General features: G+C 58.0%; 1 protein-coding gene across 1 annotated transcript in view; it reads right to left on the bottom strand.

The window, feature by feature from the left end:
* LRFN1 (leucine rich repeat and fibronectin type III domain containing 1) overlaps positions 1 to 12,594 on the bottom strand; it is a 51,824-nt gene extending 39,230 nt beyond the window's left edge. Inside the window, exon 1 of the mRNA XM_054010236.1 lies at positions 12,384 to 12,594. The gene's annotated coding sequence lies outside the window, so the exon portion shown is untranslated. The remainder of the gene's footprint in view (positions 1 to 12,383) is intronic.
* Positions 12,595 to 17,895: the final 5,301 nt, after the last annotated feature.

The following is a 17,895-nucleotide window of genomic DNA, read 5'->3' as shown; positions in this document are numbered from 1 at the left end:
ACAAGTTGTGCATATCTCTCTCTCTCAGTGTGATAGAGGGCAGACAATTTATGAGTTTACCCTGCATAAGCTTCATACAGAGTCAAACGGATCTATTTGGGGTTTGGAGACCATTGGGAACTGGGTGTCTGGGTGCTGGAGATAGCTAACCTGCTGAGTGGTTTTCAGTTAAAGCCTGCAGCTTTGGGGGCATGGGTCAGACCCTGGGTCTGTGTTGCAGCAGGCTAGCGTGTCTGAAGTCCCAAGCTGGCAGGGGAAACAGGCTCAAAGGTAACGTCAGCATGTCAGGTGACGGTCCCAAGGGGGTCTCTGTGACCGAACCTGTCATACCTTGCCTTTGTCAAACTGGTATACGGCCCATATCTATAGTCACATGATCCCTCCAGCTAGTCACCATGTTATCAGTTGACCAACTTCTTAGCATGGTCGAGTAGCTAAGGGAGTCTGGAGACCCAGTTCTATCCTCACCTCGGCCATGAACATCCTGGGTGACCTTGAGCCAGTTACAGCCCTGCTCTGTGCCTCAGTTTCCCCCCACTCTTTGGGGCAGGCCCTGTCTCTCACTCCACATCCAAGGGTGTGTCTACACTGCCAAAAAAAGGCAGGTCCTTAACTCCGGTTAAAATAGCCGTGAAGATGCAGAGACTTTGGTTGACGTTTATAGGGGAGCCGGGATTCCCGCCATGACTTTGGTGCTATTTTGACCCAGGTTGGAATAACAGAATCATAGCAATGGTGGGCTGGAAGGGACCTGCAGGGTCCTGCCCTGCCCTGAGGCAGGATAAAGTATCCCTAGACTACCCCAGAGAAGGGTTGTCAGCCTGTTCTTAAACACCTCCAATGCCGGGGATCTCACAACCGCCTGTGGTCAACTGTCTCAGGGCTCCACTATCCTGAGATTTAGCAGGTTTCTCCTAATATCCACCCTAAATCTTCCCTGCTGCAGACTTAACCGGGACCTTCCTGCCCGACCTTGGCAGATGGGGAGAGGATCGCTAAACTGAATTACAGACACACCTTTGGTTTTAAAGGTGGGGGGCTCACCCTGTGTGCCGCTGAGAGCCAAAGCCGACACACACGCCCTTGAAATCAACGGGGACGCTCTGGGTTTGCACCTGGCCCCTGTTCCACTCAAACCAGTGAGGCGGCACCAGTTTGCACCAGTGAGGCCAACTCCACCAGCTCCGAACCGAGCTGTTTGCTGGTGCCCCTGTTCTTTCACAATCTGTTGGTTTTCGATTCCCCCGCCCTTCCCTCCCCGCCAGCGATCAGCCGTGTCTGCTAGCGGGACGGACAACCTTTCCTGCCAAGCCCTGACTACAAAAGAGACTTCACCCAGAGCCCTTCAGCCACACATCAGCCTGTGGGTTAACTCAATTAAGAGCCCATGCGCCGAACCGGGGAGCAACAGACATGTAGCAACATCAGGCCGCGCTTAAAACAAGAAACATTAAGCAGGAAATAATCATTGCAGAGTGGAGAGCTCTCATGCAAGGTAAATGTGCCTCTCAAGAAGCTTTCATCCTATCTCCCTGGGTTTTTTAGCGTTAACAGGGACGTCTCGAGCAAGGTCTCCGCACAGGAACAGTGCCAGCTCGCTGATATGAATAGCGCCGGATCAGTTTGCTTGGGTTCTGTTCCCCCGATAACCACGCTTCACTCCTGAAACACGCCCGGCTCTTCCGAGGCGCGGTCCTTATCAGATGGCGGGGGAGCAAGAAACAGCTGGTGCGCAAAATGTTTGGGGGGTGTTCTTCTGCTATGATTATGAGCCGGATTCATTTCTTTTGCCTGGGTGACGTTCCCCGCTAGAGCTGACGGGACAACTGAAATCCCTGGGGAAAACGGCACGGTGTGGAGCCAAACACGTAGTCTCGGTTAAAGGCCAATTTTGTCACAGGAGGGAATGTCAAGAAAAACCGGGAGAACTGACCGGGAATTGTTTGGCTGGGGGATAATTGACAAGAATCTTCCCGTGGCAGGAGCAGAACCAGACCACTTTACCCACCTCAGCTGCAGGGTTTGTGAGGCCGAGAATCCGGGTGCTGACCCTCAACAGCCCCCCCCCCCCCCCCCCGCACGCTTTTGTCAATTGCACTTTCCCCTGACTGTGAAATAGACAAGAGCCTGGGCGGGGGGGTGGGCAGCCAGGACAGCAGAGTCTCAATTCCCCCCCCGGCAAATCGAATTTCTTCGGCAAAACTGGATTTTGCCCATGGACAATGTTGGTTTTGTGAAAAGGGCGTTTTTTTCGTCGGAAAATTATTCTGATGACATTCTTCCAATCAGCTCTATCCCCCCCCACCCCGTTCCCCTCCCCCAGTGTCTGGTTTTAAAGACTCCGTCGGCCAGGTCCTCAGCTGGTCTAAACTGGCATCACTCCATTTAATGGAATTACGTTGATTTACACTCTCTGGGGATGTGGCCAATTTGTGTTATGTCAGCATAAAACAGAGAGGAACCCAACCCAATTCCTCTTAAAACGAAATGAAATAGCCAAGTGAGGCACTTGCCAGGAATTATTTATACAACAGATGTATTATTATTGAAGTATATAGTGACCCCCAACCCAAATCAGGGCCCCCATTGTGCCAGGCGCTGCACAGACCCCGACCGTGATCAGGGCCCCTGTTTTGCCGGGAGCTGCCCAGACCCCGACCGAGATCAGGGCCCCATCGCGCCGGGCGCTGCCCAGACCCCAACCAAGATCAGGGCCCCCTTTTCACAAGGCACTGCACAGCCACAATGAAAGTCCCTGCCCTGAAAAGTTTACAATCTAAAAAGACAAAGGATCATTCTTCCCATAGTACAGAGGGGGAAACTGAGGCACAGAGGGTTGTTGTTGTTTTTTAAAGGGCCTGCCCTTCTAAAGAGCTTGTCTCCTACTTCGGCACCGAAGACAGTGGCCAGGTTTTCAGAAGCTCTCGGCGTTCTGGGTGCTCTATTTTATGGAAACCATGGTCATAAGTATCAGGATGGGCACTTTGGGGGAAAAAAAGCAACACGGGGTCCCACCAACACTGCCGGAAACTGAACCCACGATTCCTGGGTCCCAAGTGAGTGCCTGAAGCACAAAGCCAGCTACAAACCTGCCCTAGGCAACAACCCCAGGCGGTAGCCCTGCAATGGCTTACGTCACTTTCCTCCGGCGAGGAGTTCCGCTGAGCCCCATGGGGCGGCTCAGGTGAGGAAAGTTACTTGGGTGTGTAAGTGTTTTCAGGATCGGGTCCCAGCTCCGCTAGGGTAACGCACGGGGAATATGCAGGGCAGTCCACCTGCCAACAACCCAGAAGGAATCACCAGCCAACCAGATGGCCCAGTGTCTGCCAAGAACAAGCCTGGTTCAGGAGAGGCCCATCCATTGGCAGATGTGCCACCTCTCCATGCAGCAGACTCTCCTGGGTGACTGTGGGCAAGCATCTTCCCCTCTCTGTGCCTCGGTTTCTCCATCGATAGGGATAATTCTATCTTGTCTATTTAGACTGGAAGCTCTTTCTAGCAGGGGCTGTCTCTCACGCTGAATCTGGGCAGCGCCCGGCACGACGGGGCCCTGATCTTGGTTGGTTTCTGGGCAGCGCCCGGCGCGACGGGGCCCTGATCTCGGTTGGGGTCTGGGCAGCACCTGGCACGACGGGGCCCTGATCTCGGTTGGTGTCTGGGCAGGACCCGGCGCGACGGGGCCCTGATCTCGGCTGGGGTCTGGGCAGTGCCCGGCACGACGGGGCCCTGATCTTGGCTGTGGTCTGGGCAGCACCCGGCGCGACGGGGCCCTGATCTCAGCTGGCGCCACTATGCTACCATATTACACCTACTAACAGGGCCAGGTGGTGCAATCTACCCATGGTACTGCTACAGCCCCTATTATCCTAACATCTGAGCACCCGCAATCACCCCTCACACACTGCGGGAGGCGGGGCGAGTCTCTCGTCCGCCTCGTACAGCCGGAGGACTGAAGGTTAAATGATGTGCCCCAGGCCATACAGGGAGTCACTGGCAAAACTAAATCCCAGCTTAGCACCCAGCCCACTGCACCATTGCCCGAGCCAGCCCCACCTCTGTGCTCTTCTCCAAGGGAAATCACGGCCAAGACTCCCACCAGAGCTGAACTTCGTCTCCTTCCAGCCACCCCTGGCCCTTCGCCAGGCCCACCAAGGCTCTGCCATCTGCGTGGGGAAAGTCCTGGCCCGCTTCGCCAGCCTTTCTGCCGGACACCTGCGGAAGAGACCAACTGTCCCGCGCCCTTGACCTTGCGTCCCTGACGCCCTCTGTGTTGGAGCAGCGACGGGACCGACAATGGGCTGCCCTGGGCGCTTTGACATCTTTTTAACCCTCCCTCGAGCTGTGGGCAGCCATGTTCCAAATGCAGGCCCTCCCGCTCCCCCCCACCCCGCTGACAAGCTCCTTCCCCCGCGCTCGCTTGCGAAAGAAGACAAAAAACGACAACAACAACAAAATCCCAACAACACACCCCTAAGTGGCGGCTGAGTGCTGTTCAATCCAATTCAATAAACCCCCATGGGCAGAAGATGGACTGTTTCAATGACCCACGTGGCAGGCGGAGGAGCCGGGCCGGGATGAAAGAGGGAAGCCAGGGTATTGCAGGGCCTATGGGGTTTTTGGGGGGCGGGGGGCTCTGAACCCTGGCTTGTGAAACTGATGACACACTATGCAGGGAGCTCAGGTATGTCGGCCTTTGCCACAAGGCCCCTGCGTCATTCTCACGGTCCCTTGTCATGGGCAAGGACTATTCAGTGCCCCCCTTCAGCTGAGTTTGCCTCCACACTGCCCAGGTCTGGAGGGCATCAGCCTGTCATGGGGGGGGACACGTTCACTCCCCAAAGTTTGCTCCAATCTATTTTGTCCAAATGCCGCCTCCTGAGTGCACAGAGGGGCTCGTTCACTGGGATCAGCTTCTACCACTGGGCCAGTGCAGCCCTGCCAAAGCTGGAGCATCTCCATCACACTGCCAGTACAGCCCTGCCACTGCCCCAGTGCATCCTGTCACACTGCCAGTTCAGCCCTGCCACTGCCCCAGTGCACCCCATCACACTGCCAGTACAGCCCTGACACTGTCCCAGTGCACCCCATCACACTGCCAGTACAGCCCTGCCACTGCCCCAGTGCACCCCATCACACTGCCAGTACAGCCCTGACACTGCCTCAGTGCACCCCATCACACTGCCAGTACAGCCCTGACACTGTCCCAGTGCATCCCCATCACACTGCCAGTACAGCCCTGCCACTGCCCCAGTGCATCCCCATCACACTGCCAGTACAGCCCTGACACTGCCCCAGTGCATCCCCATCACACTGCCAGTACAGCCCTGACACTGCCCCAGTGCACCCCATCACACTGCCAGTACAGCCCTGACACTGCCTCAGTGCACCCCATCACACTGCCAGTACAGCTCTGCCACTGCCCCAGTGCATCCCCATCACACTGCCAGACAGCCCTGCCATTGCCCCAGTGCATCCCCATCACACTGCCAGTACAGCCCTGCCACTGCCCCAGTGCACCCCCATCACACTGCCAGTACAGCCCTGACACTGCCTCAGTGCATCCCCATCACACTGCCAGTACAGCCCTGCCGCTGCCCCAGTGCACCCCATCACACTGCCAGTACAGCCCTGACACTGTCCCAGTGCATCCCCATCACACTGCCAGTACAGCCCTGCCACTGCCCCAGTGCACCCCATCACACTGCCAGTACAGCCCTGCCGCTGCCCCAGTGCACCCCATCACACTGCCAGTACAGCCCTGCCACTGCCCCAGTGCATCCCCATCACACTGCCAGTACAGCCCTGACACTGCCCCAGTGCATCCCCGTCACACTGCCAGTTCAGCCCTGCCACTGCCCCAGTGCACCCCATCACACTGCCAGTACAGCCCTGCCGCTGCCCCAGTGCACCCCCATCACACTGCCAGTACAGCCCTGCCGCTGCCCCAGTGCACCCCATCACACTGCCAGTACAGCCCTGCCACTGCCCCAGTGCACCCCATCACACTGCCAGTACAGCCCTGACACTGCCTCAGTGCACCCCATCACACTGCCAGTACAGCCCTGACACTGCCCCAGTGCACCCCATCACACTGCCAGTACAGCCCTGACACTGCCTCAGTGCACCCCATCACACTGCCAGTACAGCCCTGACACTGCCCCAGTGCATCCCCATCACACTGCCAGTACAGCCCTGCCACTGCCCCAGTGCACCCCATCACACTGCCAGTACAGCCCTGACACTGCCTCAGTGCACCCCATCACACTGCCAGTACAGCCCTGACACTGCCCCAGTGCACCCCATCACACTGCCAGTACAGCTCTGCCACTGCCCCAGTGCATCCCCATCACACTGCCAGTACAGCCCTGACACTGCCCCAGTGCACCCCATCACACTGCCAGTACAGCCCTGACACTGCCTCAGTGCACCCCATCACACTGCCAGTACAGCCCTGACACTGCCCCAGTGCACCCCATCACACTGCCAGTACAGCTCTGCCACTGCCCCAGTGCATCCCCATCACACTGCCAGTACAGCCCTGACACTGCCCCAGTGCACCCCATCACACTGCCAGTACAGCCCTGACACTGCCTCAGTGCACCCCATCACACTGCCAGTACAGCTCTGCCACTGCCCCAGTGCATCCCCATCACACTGCCAGACAGCCCTGCCATTGCCCCAGTGCATCCCCATCACACTGCCAGTACAGCCCTGCCACTGCCCCAGTGCACCCCCATCACACTGCCAGTACAGCCCTGACACTGCCTCAGTGCATCCCCATCACACTGCCAGTACAGCCCTGCCGCTGCCCCAGTGCACCCCATCACACTGCCAGTACAGCCCTGACACTGTCCCAGTGCATCCCCATCACACTGCCAGTACAGCCCTGCCGCTGCCCCAGTGCACCCCATCACACTGCCAGTACAGCCCTGCCACTGCCCCAGTGCACCCCATCACACTGCCAGTACAGCCCTGCCACTGCCCCAGTGCATCCTGTCACACTGCCAGTTCAGCCCTGCCACTGCCCCAGTGCACCCCATCACACTGCCAGTACAGCCCTGCCGCTGCCCCAGTGCATCCCCATCACACTGCCAGTACAGCCCTGCCACTGCCCCAGTGCACCCCCATCACACTGCCAGTACAGCCCTGCCGCTGCCCCAGTGCACCCCATCACACTGCCAGTACAGCCCTGCCACTGCCCCAGTGCATCCCCATCACACTGCCAGTACAGCCCTGCCGCTGCCCCAGTGCATCCCCATCACACTGCCAGTACAGCCCTGCCACTGCCCCAGTGCATCCCCATCACACTGCCAGTACAGCCCTGCCGCTGCCCCAGTGCATCCCCATCACACTGCCAGTACAGCCCTGCCATTGCCCCAGTGCATCCCCATCACACTGCCAGTACAGCCCTGACACTGCCCCAGTGCATCCCCATCACACTGCCAGTACAGCTCTGACACTGCCCCAGTGCATCCCCATCACACTGCCAGTACAGCCCTGCCATTGCCCCAGTGCATCCCCATCACACTGCCAATGCACCTTTCAACATGCTGCTTCTCTCAGCGCCTCCCTCTGTGACCCCGGCTAGAGAAGCAGCCCTGCCTGTGATTAATTCCTTGCATTACCTGCACCGCTAATGACACCGCACGCGTCCAGCCAGTGCCCATGACGTGGCTCTCCGCTGCTCCCGCCACTTATCCACCAGCTCAGCCACGGCTGCCCATTTAGAGACATGATGTCTAGAGGAGCATTTGCAGGGCACATCTTGTTATAGACATGGACTCCATCCCTCCTCTGCGCCTACCGCTGCACCGTCCCCCTGCTCCTTCCCCCGCCAGCCACCCAGCAACAGAATGAAGTGGCAGGGAAAGAAAGAAAGAAAGAAAGAAAGAAAGAAAGAAAGAAAGAAAGAAAGAAAGAAAGAAAGAAAGAAAGAAAGAAAGAAAGCTGTATGGGGCTGGGGGGATAGACAGAGATATGTGCATGGGGACAGCAAGAGAGATGAGAGAGATGGTGCGTATAGGGATTGGGAGTGGGTATGGAGATAGAGATAGAGATGGGGTGTCTGGGGGCAGAGATGAGGTGTCTGGGGGCAGTGGGGGTGTCTGGGGGCAGAGATGAGGTGTCTGGGGGCAGTGGGGGTGTCTGGGGGCAGAGATGAGGTGTCTGGGGGCAGTGGGGGTGTCTGGGGGCAGAGATGGGGTGTCTGGGGGCAGAGATGGGGTGTCTGGGGGCAGTGGGGGTGTCTGGGGGCAGAGATGGGGTGTCTGGGGGCAGAGATGAGGTGTCTGGGGGCAGTGGGGGTGTCTGGGGACAGAGGGGGTGTCTGGGGGCAATGGGGGTGTATGGGGACAGAGGGGGTGTATGGGAGTAGAAAGAGCAAGGTGGAGTGTATGGGGATAGAAACAGAGGGTGCATATGGGAATAGAGAGATGGGGTGTGTGTATCTGTGTGTGCGTAGATAGCAAGGCGGTGTATGATAGAAAGGAGGGTATGGGGATGGATGGAGGGATGGCATATGGGGTGTATGGATTGATAGATGGGGTGCATGGGTAGGGATGCATGGGGGTGTACAAGGATGGATGGATGGACAGATGCATGGGGTGTAGGAAGATGGATGGATGGATGGATGGATGGGGTGTAGGAAGATGGATGGATGGATGGATGGATGGGGTGTAGGAAGATGGATGGATGGATGGATGGATGGATGGGGTGTAGGAAGATGGATGGATGGATGGGGTGTAGGAAGATGGATGGATGGATGGATGGGGTGTAGGAAGATGGATGGATGGATGGATGGATGGATGGGGTGTAGGAAGATGGATGGATGGATGGATGGATGGATGGATGGGGTGTAGGAAGATGGATGGATGGATGGATGGATGGATGGATGGATGGATGGATGGATGGGGTGTAGGAAGATGGATGGATGGATGGATGGATGGATGGATGGATGGATGGATGGGGTGTAGGAAGATGGATGGATGGATGGATGGATGGATGGATGGATGGATGGGGTGTAGGAAGATGGATGGATGGATGGATGGATGGGGTGTAGGAAGATGGATGGATGGATGGATGGATGGATGGATGGATGGGGTGTAGGAAGATGGATGGATGGATGGATGGATGGAGTGTAGGAAGATGGATGGATGGATGGATGGATGGGGTGTAGGAAGATGGATGGATGGATGGATGGATGCATGAAGACCTAGATAGCTAGATGCTAGGGGAAGGGATGGGAGGAGTAGACGGCTCTGGAAGGAACAGAGAGGGGCAGCAGACCGGAGGACTAGCAAGGCAAGGGGCCAGGCCACATGTCCTGAACATGTGACAGCCCTGCAGCCCTGTTGCTGTCACAAACGGGGCTGCTCATGGCTCTGGATTCCCTGGGAGCTGGGCAGGGGCAGACCCCAGGAGGTGAGACATGAGGCTCTTTGCTTTCCCCAAGGCCCTCCGTGACTGTCCCCATTGGGCCAGACCCTCCGCTGGGATCAGTGGCTGGGAGCTCCCGTCCTTCATTACCAGCTCACGTCAGCTGGGAGCCAGGCCTGCAGGGTTGCTGCTTTTTACCCAGGTAACGCACACTCGTCACACTCTCACATTGGGAATGACACAGCACACACAGAGCTACACACACATACACACTGACACATCCCCAGAGATACACAGGCACTGATACACACCTGCACACACACTGACACACAAGCACTAACAAACACACACAACTACACACACTGATACACACAAACACACTGATACATACAAACCAACACACACAGATACACACTGGCCCACAAATACACACACTGACCCACCCTGATGTGCACACGGTAACAAACATACACAAACTCACAGCTACACATGATTACACACACATGAACACAGAAACACACATACGAACAAACTTAAAACTGGTATACACACAAACACAATGATACACACAAACTAACACTGGCACACTGATATACACCCAAACACACTGATACACACACAGTCACACACTAACAAACACACAGTCACGCACTGACACACATAGACTCCCACATCCACACACGCGGGATGTCTCAGGTGTCTGACAGTGGAAGGAAAGGCACGGAATGAAATACATGTATATATTTGAAGGGGGAGGACTAACCTCTTTGGGGCACCGCATGCCCCCCTCCCAAACTCCCCAGCAGCCCGCATGCAACAGAGGGGAAATTTAGCCAAGCCAAGGGGCCTGGCTACTTCAAAGCCACTTTCTGGCCCGCTCCAGTGTGGAGCTGATCAGCAACTGGAGTAAATCAATGTCATTCCCCTGAAGTTGCTGGACTGTGCTGATCTACACCAGCTGTGGCTCCGCCCCTCCCTGCCTGACACACTCCTTGCACGAGGACTGCTGTCCTGGGTGGTTCACATGCACGGCTGGCACTCATCCGAGGAGTGAAATGTCTGTGCGAGAGAGATTGGGCATGCCAATGTACGTGTGTGCCCCAGTCAGGATGTGTGGGAGTGTGTGTGTGTGTCAGTGCAAGCCCGAGTCTATATAGGAATGTGTGTCAGTGTGTGTGTGTCAGTGTGTGAATGTGTGTCAGGGTGTGTGAATGTGTCTAGGTGTGAATGTGAATGTGTGTCCATGTGTGTCAGTGTGTATCATTGTTTTCATATCATGTGTCCGTGTGTGTGTCAGCGTGAGCATGTCAACGTGTGTCCGTGTGTGTGTGAATGTGTGTGTCAGCGTGAGCATGTCAATGTGTGTCCGTGTGTGTGTGTGAGAATGTGTGTCAGCGTGAGCATGTCAACGTGTGTCCGTGTGTGTGTGTGAGAATGTCTGTCAGCGTGAGCATGTCAACGTGTGTCCGTGTGTGTGTGTGAGAATGTGTGTCAGCGTGAGCATGTCAACGTGTGTCCATGTGTGTGCGAATGTGTGTATCAGTCTGAGCATGTCACCATGTGTCCGTGTGTGTGCGAATGTGTGTGTCAGTCTGAGCATGTCAAAGTGTGTCCATGTGTGTGTGTGAATGTGTGTCAGTGTGAGCATGTCACCGTGTGTCCGTGTGTGTGAACGTCAGTGTGTCAGTGTGAGCATGTCAATGTGTGTCCGTGTGTGTGCGAATGTGTGCCAGTGTGCATGTCACTGTGTGTGAATCCCAATGTGTGTCAGTGTATGTGTGTGTGTGTGTGTGAATAGACGAGAGCGAGCCACAATTTTAAAAAACCAGAAAGGCGGCCGACACTGCGTGTGCTCCCCGGCTTCCCACCCACCCTTGAGCCCAGCTCCAAAAGCATCATTCAGCAACCTTGGGGGCAGGAGACAGAAACATGCCAGTCTAGCAACAACCTGCAGCTGGGCACCGGCACCCCGGGGCCAGGTACGACTGGGTTCCGTGTGGATGCGCATCTGGAGGAGGGGGGTCACCCTACTCCGCCCAGCTACCAATATGGTGACCGACCCCCCCACCCGAGGGGCCGTGGAGGGGGCTGGGGTGGGAGCTGGCAGATCAAATCCGAAGCCTGGACAAGGTTTTCCAGGTCGCGATGCGCCGGCGCTGCAGCTTCCCGGGTGCAATGATTTTCCATAGGACTCTGCAGGGCTCCGAGGGGAGAGGCAAATGCACCAGATCGAGGGGGGGTCTATGGACCAGCTCTGCCCTGTTATTTGTCTGATAACCCCCCCCCCCGTCCCCCGCCATCCCATGCACCAGGTGAGGAAATGTCTCCCCAGAGAAGCTCTCTGCAGTTCAACACCATGGACAGCAGCAGAGCAAAGATCCCACCCTGCGCTGGTTGGGTTGGGTTGGGTTGGGGCGTCTAAGACCCGGGTTCCCTGAGAGCTGGCGAGGATCACACACACACACACACACACACACACACACACACAAGCTTCGTAACCAGGTGCCACCCCAGTGTCTGGCAGCACCACCCAGCCCCTGCAGCGGATGAGAATCTGAGCCAGGCAGAGAACTGGCAGAGATGCCAGACAATGCCCCCTCCTTACCCCCCCACACCAAAAAAATCCCCCTACCACCTTGCCAAATCCAAGTGCTGGTATAACACAATACAATCCCCCCCTTTCCCCACCACACACCCCTCACCAACCCCCCCCATCCCTGGCACGATCCCACCCAACCCCCCCCCCCCAATTCCTGGAATGATTCCCCCCCAACCCACCAACTCCCCATCCCTGGCACGATCACCCCCCCAACACACACAGCCCAGCCCTGGCAGGGTCTCATACCCCCCTCCCCGCACCGCACATTACCAACCCCAAGCCTGGGCATCACATCTCCAAACCCCCCCCCTCCGATAAAACCCAGCCCCAGAAGCCCCCACCCCAAATCTTCCCCCCTCCCCCACCGCTGGCGAAGGGGAATCCGCGCCGCAGCCCAGGTAGCACCTACCTTTTCGGGGAGCAGCGGGGCTCGCTCAGCCTATGGGAGGTGCCATCCTGGATTTTTCTCTCTCTCCCCCCCCCGCCCCCCAGGGATGCCGGATGGATCCAGAGGGCTCCGTGCGCCCTGCTCGGAGCGGGGGCGGGGGGGGGCGCTCAAGGGGCCCCACCAGGCCGGTCCCCTGCAGGCTCCATCGGAGAAATCCACAAACAAAAGCAAGTCTCGGGGCTGGATCCGCAAAGGGAAGGCGGGGGGTTGGGGGGGGGAGGGCTGGCTGGGCCCCAACTCCCTCCTGGGCTGGGGTTGCCCCCGATGATCCTGCGCTATGGAGAGGGGTGGGGGGGGGCTTTGGCCCGGCTCGGTTCCCCGGCGATCCGGATCAAGAAGGGGCGGGGGGGGGGTCCGATCCGCCGCCGTTCGCGGCTCCTTCCTTGGCTTTTCCCAGCCCGCAGAGCCGGGGCTGGGCTGGAAAGAAGGAGGAGGGGGAGGCGGAGCGCAAAGGGGACGCGCCTCGCCGGAGCCGGGCGGAGAGGCCAGGGCGCACGGGCCAGGGCGCACGGCAGGATCGGGTCGCCTCGCAGCCCCCCCGCCCCACGCCAGGGACGGGAGGGTGGGGTGATGGGGAAAGCGGGAGGCTGGGGGGGAGGGGAAGGGAGGGAGGGAGGCGGGTCTGCCCCTTTCCTGCAGATGGAGAGGGAGGGATTTGGGGAGGGAGGGACGCGCGGGGAGGCGGGGCGAAACACCACATTGGAAATCTTTAGCACTGCAGCAGCTGCACGGAGGAGCCGGAGCCGGAGCAGGGGGGGAGCTGGGCGGGAGGAAGGGGAAGGGCAGGGACAGGCGCAGCTGGGAAGCTGCAGAGAGATGGGGCAGCCAGGGGACAGGGCGCTGGGAGGGGGGAGGGGGGGAAGGGAAGAGAGAGATGAAGGAACAGAGGGATGAGGACGGGGGGAGAGAACAGAGGCTGGGCTGGGTGTGTCTGGGGATGGACTGAGAGAGGCAGCCAGGCAGGAGGAGGTGTGGGGGGCTAGACAGATAGACAGGGAGGGGGCAGGATAGAGGCAGAGCCAGGCAGGCAGAGGGATGGGGAGGGTATTTTCCACCTGGAAAAGGAACCCAGGTGAGGGCAGAAGGGCAGCGCCCAGGAGGACGCGGATGAAGGGGTGGAGGAGAGGGAGGGAGGATCTGTCAAAGAACTGAATAGAAGGATGGAAGGAAATGGAGAAATCGGTCGGGGGGGGAGGGAAGGGCAGCTGGAGGGATAGATGGCAGCTAAATAAAGGGGACACATGGGTGGAGCAGGAGAGAGCTCGCACGAGGGTGGGGTGGAAGCTCGCACGAGGGTGGGGCGGAAGCTCGCACGAGGGTGGGGTGGAAGCTCACACAAGGGCGGGGCAGAAGCTCACAAGAGGCTGGGAAAGGAGCTTGCACAAGGGCAGAGTAAAGGCTTGCACTAGGGTAGGGCACGAGCTCACATGAGGGCAGAGTGGAGCTCACTTGAGGCCAAAGCAAGAGTTTGCACAAGTTCCCCCTCTGGCCTCAGCGCCCCCCCCCGGAGACTACCGCCCCCCAGCTCTGGGCCCAGTAGGCTTTTAGCAGGCCCAAGCTCCCCCCACCACACCAGGGACTTAGCCAGTACCCCAGGCACCCTCCCTGCACAGCTGGGGCCAGCCAAGAGCCCCGAGCCCCTCCCTGTCCATGAGGGCTTGGCCACTAGGGGGCGTTTTCCCAGGAGCCATTAGTGGCTGCAGCCAGCGAGTGGGGAAGGGAACATGGCCACGCATGTCCCCAGTTCTATTAACCCTTTCCCCGCTCGGCACAGGCCCCACAGGCAGGGGTGAGACACGGGGATCACGGACTGGTGCAGTGTTCACTTAGCAATGTGCACCCCCCCCCAGCCGCCCTGGGAGAGCTGATTGCAGGTTTGGGGCGACTTCCTCCACTGCTCCCATGCCCAACCCAGCCTTGAAGCACAGTAGTCCAGTGTGCAAACGTGTGCGTGCATGCGTGTGCACTTGGAAGGATTTAATTTTCACCAGTAGACGTCGCTCCCTGTCGATTTCACCGCAGATGCACTCAAACCGCCCCCAAAATATTCCCATCCCTCACAATCCCCCTTTACAAACAGACAAAGTAAGACAAGTGCGTGTGCGGGACGGCCCTTTCCCTGGCCTGCTTTGCCATGGGCGGTTGCCCACTTGTGGTTTCACAGCTAGCAAGCTTTCACTTTTTGAATCTCAGGGTCTGCTCGCATCTGACCCCTCCCCCGCCACCGCCGTCTAATCCCCCTTCCCCAAAATTTCCCCCAACATTTAAACAGGGGAAATGCTTGAAAATCAACATTGAGATTATCAGTTGAAATTATCAAAAATAAAAACTGAAATCTGTCAAGCTTATCTATGCCTATAGAATCGATCTATCCATCCCCTTACACCCCCATCTTAACTATCCATTCCCTTACACCCTCTATCTATCCATCCCCATGCACCCCATCTTATCCATCCATCCCTTTACACCCCACCTATCTATCCATCCCCTTACACCCTCTATCTATCCAACCCCATGCACCCCATTTTATCCATCCATCCCTTTACACCCCACCTATCTATCCATCCCCTTACATCCTCTATCTATCCAACCCCATGCACCCCATTTTATCCATCCATCCCTTTACACCCCACCTATCTATCCATCCCCTTACATCCTCTATCTATCCAACCCCATGCACCCCATCTTATCCATCCATCCCTTTACACCCCATCTTATCTATCCATCCCCTTACACTCCACCTATCTATCCATCCCCTTACACCCCCATCTTATCTATCCATTCCGATACACCCCATCTTATTCATCCATCCCTTTACACCCCATCTTATCTATCCATCCCCTTAAACCCTCTATCTTATCTGTCTATCTATCCATCCCCACACACCCTCCATCCATCCACTCCACAGTGGGTTTCCATTCATTGGACTCTCAGTGCATTCCTTCATCAGCAACCAAACTGGTGGCTGGGCCTGTAAAAGGCGAAGGGAAGGAGCCGTGGGCCAAGCTGGAACCGCGTGAAGCAAGACCCAATTCTGTGGGCCACAGATAAGATCTGAAGTGGGTGCGGCGGGGTGGCAGGATACCAGGCTCCAAGACCCCGCGGGAGGAGGGGGGATACCGGGCCAGCTGCGTCCACTGATCTATCATCACTGTTTCGTTTCCACATTCACTTTGGCACGTGCCACTTCATGCTGAGCGCCCACAGCGGCTTCTGCTTTGAAGGGGAGCAGGGGGGAGGGCAGATGAGCTGACCCTCCCCACCCCCCACCACTCCGCCGTTCCAACACCAGCATCATAACGGAGTCACCTCGTTAGGACTGGAGATTCATGAATGATGCATGCGCTGCTTGGGGAGCGAAGCCCCCCCCCCCAGCCATTAGCATCTGATTTGTGAGGCCGCGCGTCTGGCGCTTCTGTTCAAAGGCTGCTTCTGTCCAAGAATACCATTGTCCCGGTTCTGCAGCCGAGCTGGGTTTTTATCTCAGGCTAAACAGGCAGCGATGTGATCTCAGCTGGTCCAGACGTGCAGCCCCTGTTCCCTTCCCCAGCCGGTCACCGGCTGACTCAGCGGGGGATCGAACCCATGACCCTTGAAAGCACAGAGGGCACCCAAATGGCTGTGCCTGGCTTGGCCTCCAGGGGGCGACCGAGAGCACTGCATTACAGGGGACCACATGGCCCCGGGTGGCTTTTCACTACTAAGGGGCCCAATCCAGTTTGGCCCATTCGCCGGCTTAGGTGAAACAAGTTGGGTGGGTCTCAGCCCAGCTCCCCAGGGCAGAAGAGATCCCAGGGCAAAATGTATCAGCCTGGAGCTGGCTCCTTCTTAGCCAGGAGCGGCCTGGGCCCCAGAGGGCGAATTGTCCTGGGAAGGGAGAAGGGAGGAAGTGGGGTGGGGTGGGGTGGCGAATGAAGGAAGAGGCTGGACTAGTGAAAGGAGAGCAAAGGGGAGTGGGAGACTGAGGGGTTGTCTAGATGAGAGGCAGCATTACCTAGTGGTTAAGGTACTGGCCATGGAACCCGGACTCCTGGGTTCAATTCCTGGCGATGCCTCAGACTGCCCTGGGGTATGTCGCTTCATGTCTCTGGCCCCTATAATCCTGACTCCCAGACCCAGCCCTGCTCTAACCACTACACCCCACTCCCCTCCCAGAGCTGGGGATAGAACCCAGGAGTCCTGACTCCCAGACCCAGCCCTGCTCTAACCACTAGACCCCACTCCCCTCCCCGAGCTGGGGAGAGAACCCAGAAGTGCAGGCTCCCAGTCCTCCTGGCTCTAACCACTAGACCGCACTCCCCTCCCTGAGCTGGGGATAGAACCCAGGACTCCCAGTGCCCCCCCGGCCCTACTCACATGCTCTGGGGTCTCACAGCACGATGCAAGTGTCTCCCAACAGCGCCCCCTGGTGGTTACCCACCTTCCGTACACCCCTGGCTTGCAGGCTGTAAGAATGGGTGGGCCTGAGGCCGGGACCCCGATCCAGCATGCTGGGGGGGCTGGGGGTCTCTGATCTGGGGGTTCAGGCTCCTTGGCAACCTCCTGTCTCCCCCAGTGGGCCCCTGGGGTTCTCCCTGCCCCGGGGTGCTCTGTGCCAGCGCCCCCCGCAGGAGGCTGCAGGGGGAAGGCGGCACTTGCTTTCCCCCCGAGGGCCAGGATCAACCCCCACAGCCGCTCGCCGGTGGCCAGGTCCTGGTGCGATAACAGGCTGTCTCATACCCTGCCACCCTTAGCAGCTGGCGCGCTGCCCGTTGCAGCTTGGCAGAGCGAGCGGGGCTGCTGGAGGAGCAGATGATATCGGTGCCCACGGGAAATTAGTGCGATTTCGATGCCAGATCTGAGCTTCCACCCCACTCCCCTCCCTGCAGCAGGGCGCTCCTCTCTGCCATGCTGGGGTCTGATCTGACTGTCTGGGGGGCGCGCCCCTTACTGAGACCCCTCCACCCTGCTCCCTGCAGCACGGCGCCTCCTAGTGGGTTGATTCCAAGTTTCCTGCTGTAACTCACTGGACCCCATTCCCCTGCCAGAGCCGAGAATAGAACCCAGGTGTCCTAACTCCCAGGCCTCTCTCTCCTCTTCTAAGCCAGTAGCCCCCATTCCCCTGCCAGAGCCGAGAATAGAACCCCCAGCCCATAACCCTAACTACCAGCTAAATCCTTTCGGATTGATGTAAACCGGCCTGGAAAATAAGGAATGAATCCATGGGCGTTCTGTGGGGATGGAGATTGGGGAAGGGGGCATTGCTCTCAGCTTCTCCCTGGTCCCCAAGCCTGCCCCATATCAGAGAGCCCCACATGTGCTATGTCTCTTCTGCCATGTGTGTGCCCCCCCCATCTCCCCCAGCTCAGCATCTACCCAATCTACCCATCTCGGGGGTGGACACGGACAGAAACTGCCTTCCTGCTCAGGCAGTGCTGACCCCAATGCCCCAGCATGGCGCTAGGGGGCGCTGTGCTGCAGGGAGTGGGGTGGA

Source organism: Malaclemys terrapin, chromosome 20 (genome assembly GCF_027887155.1).
Source record: "Malaclemys terrapin pileata isolate rMalTer1 chromosome 20, rMalTer1.hap1, whole genome shotgun sequence".
Taxonomy (NCBI): domain Eukaryota; kingdom Metazoa; phylum Chordata; order Testudines; family Emydidae; genus Malaclemys; species Malaclemys terrapin.
This window is presented reverse-complemented; position numbering and strand designations above follow the sequence as displayed.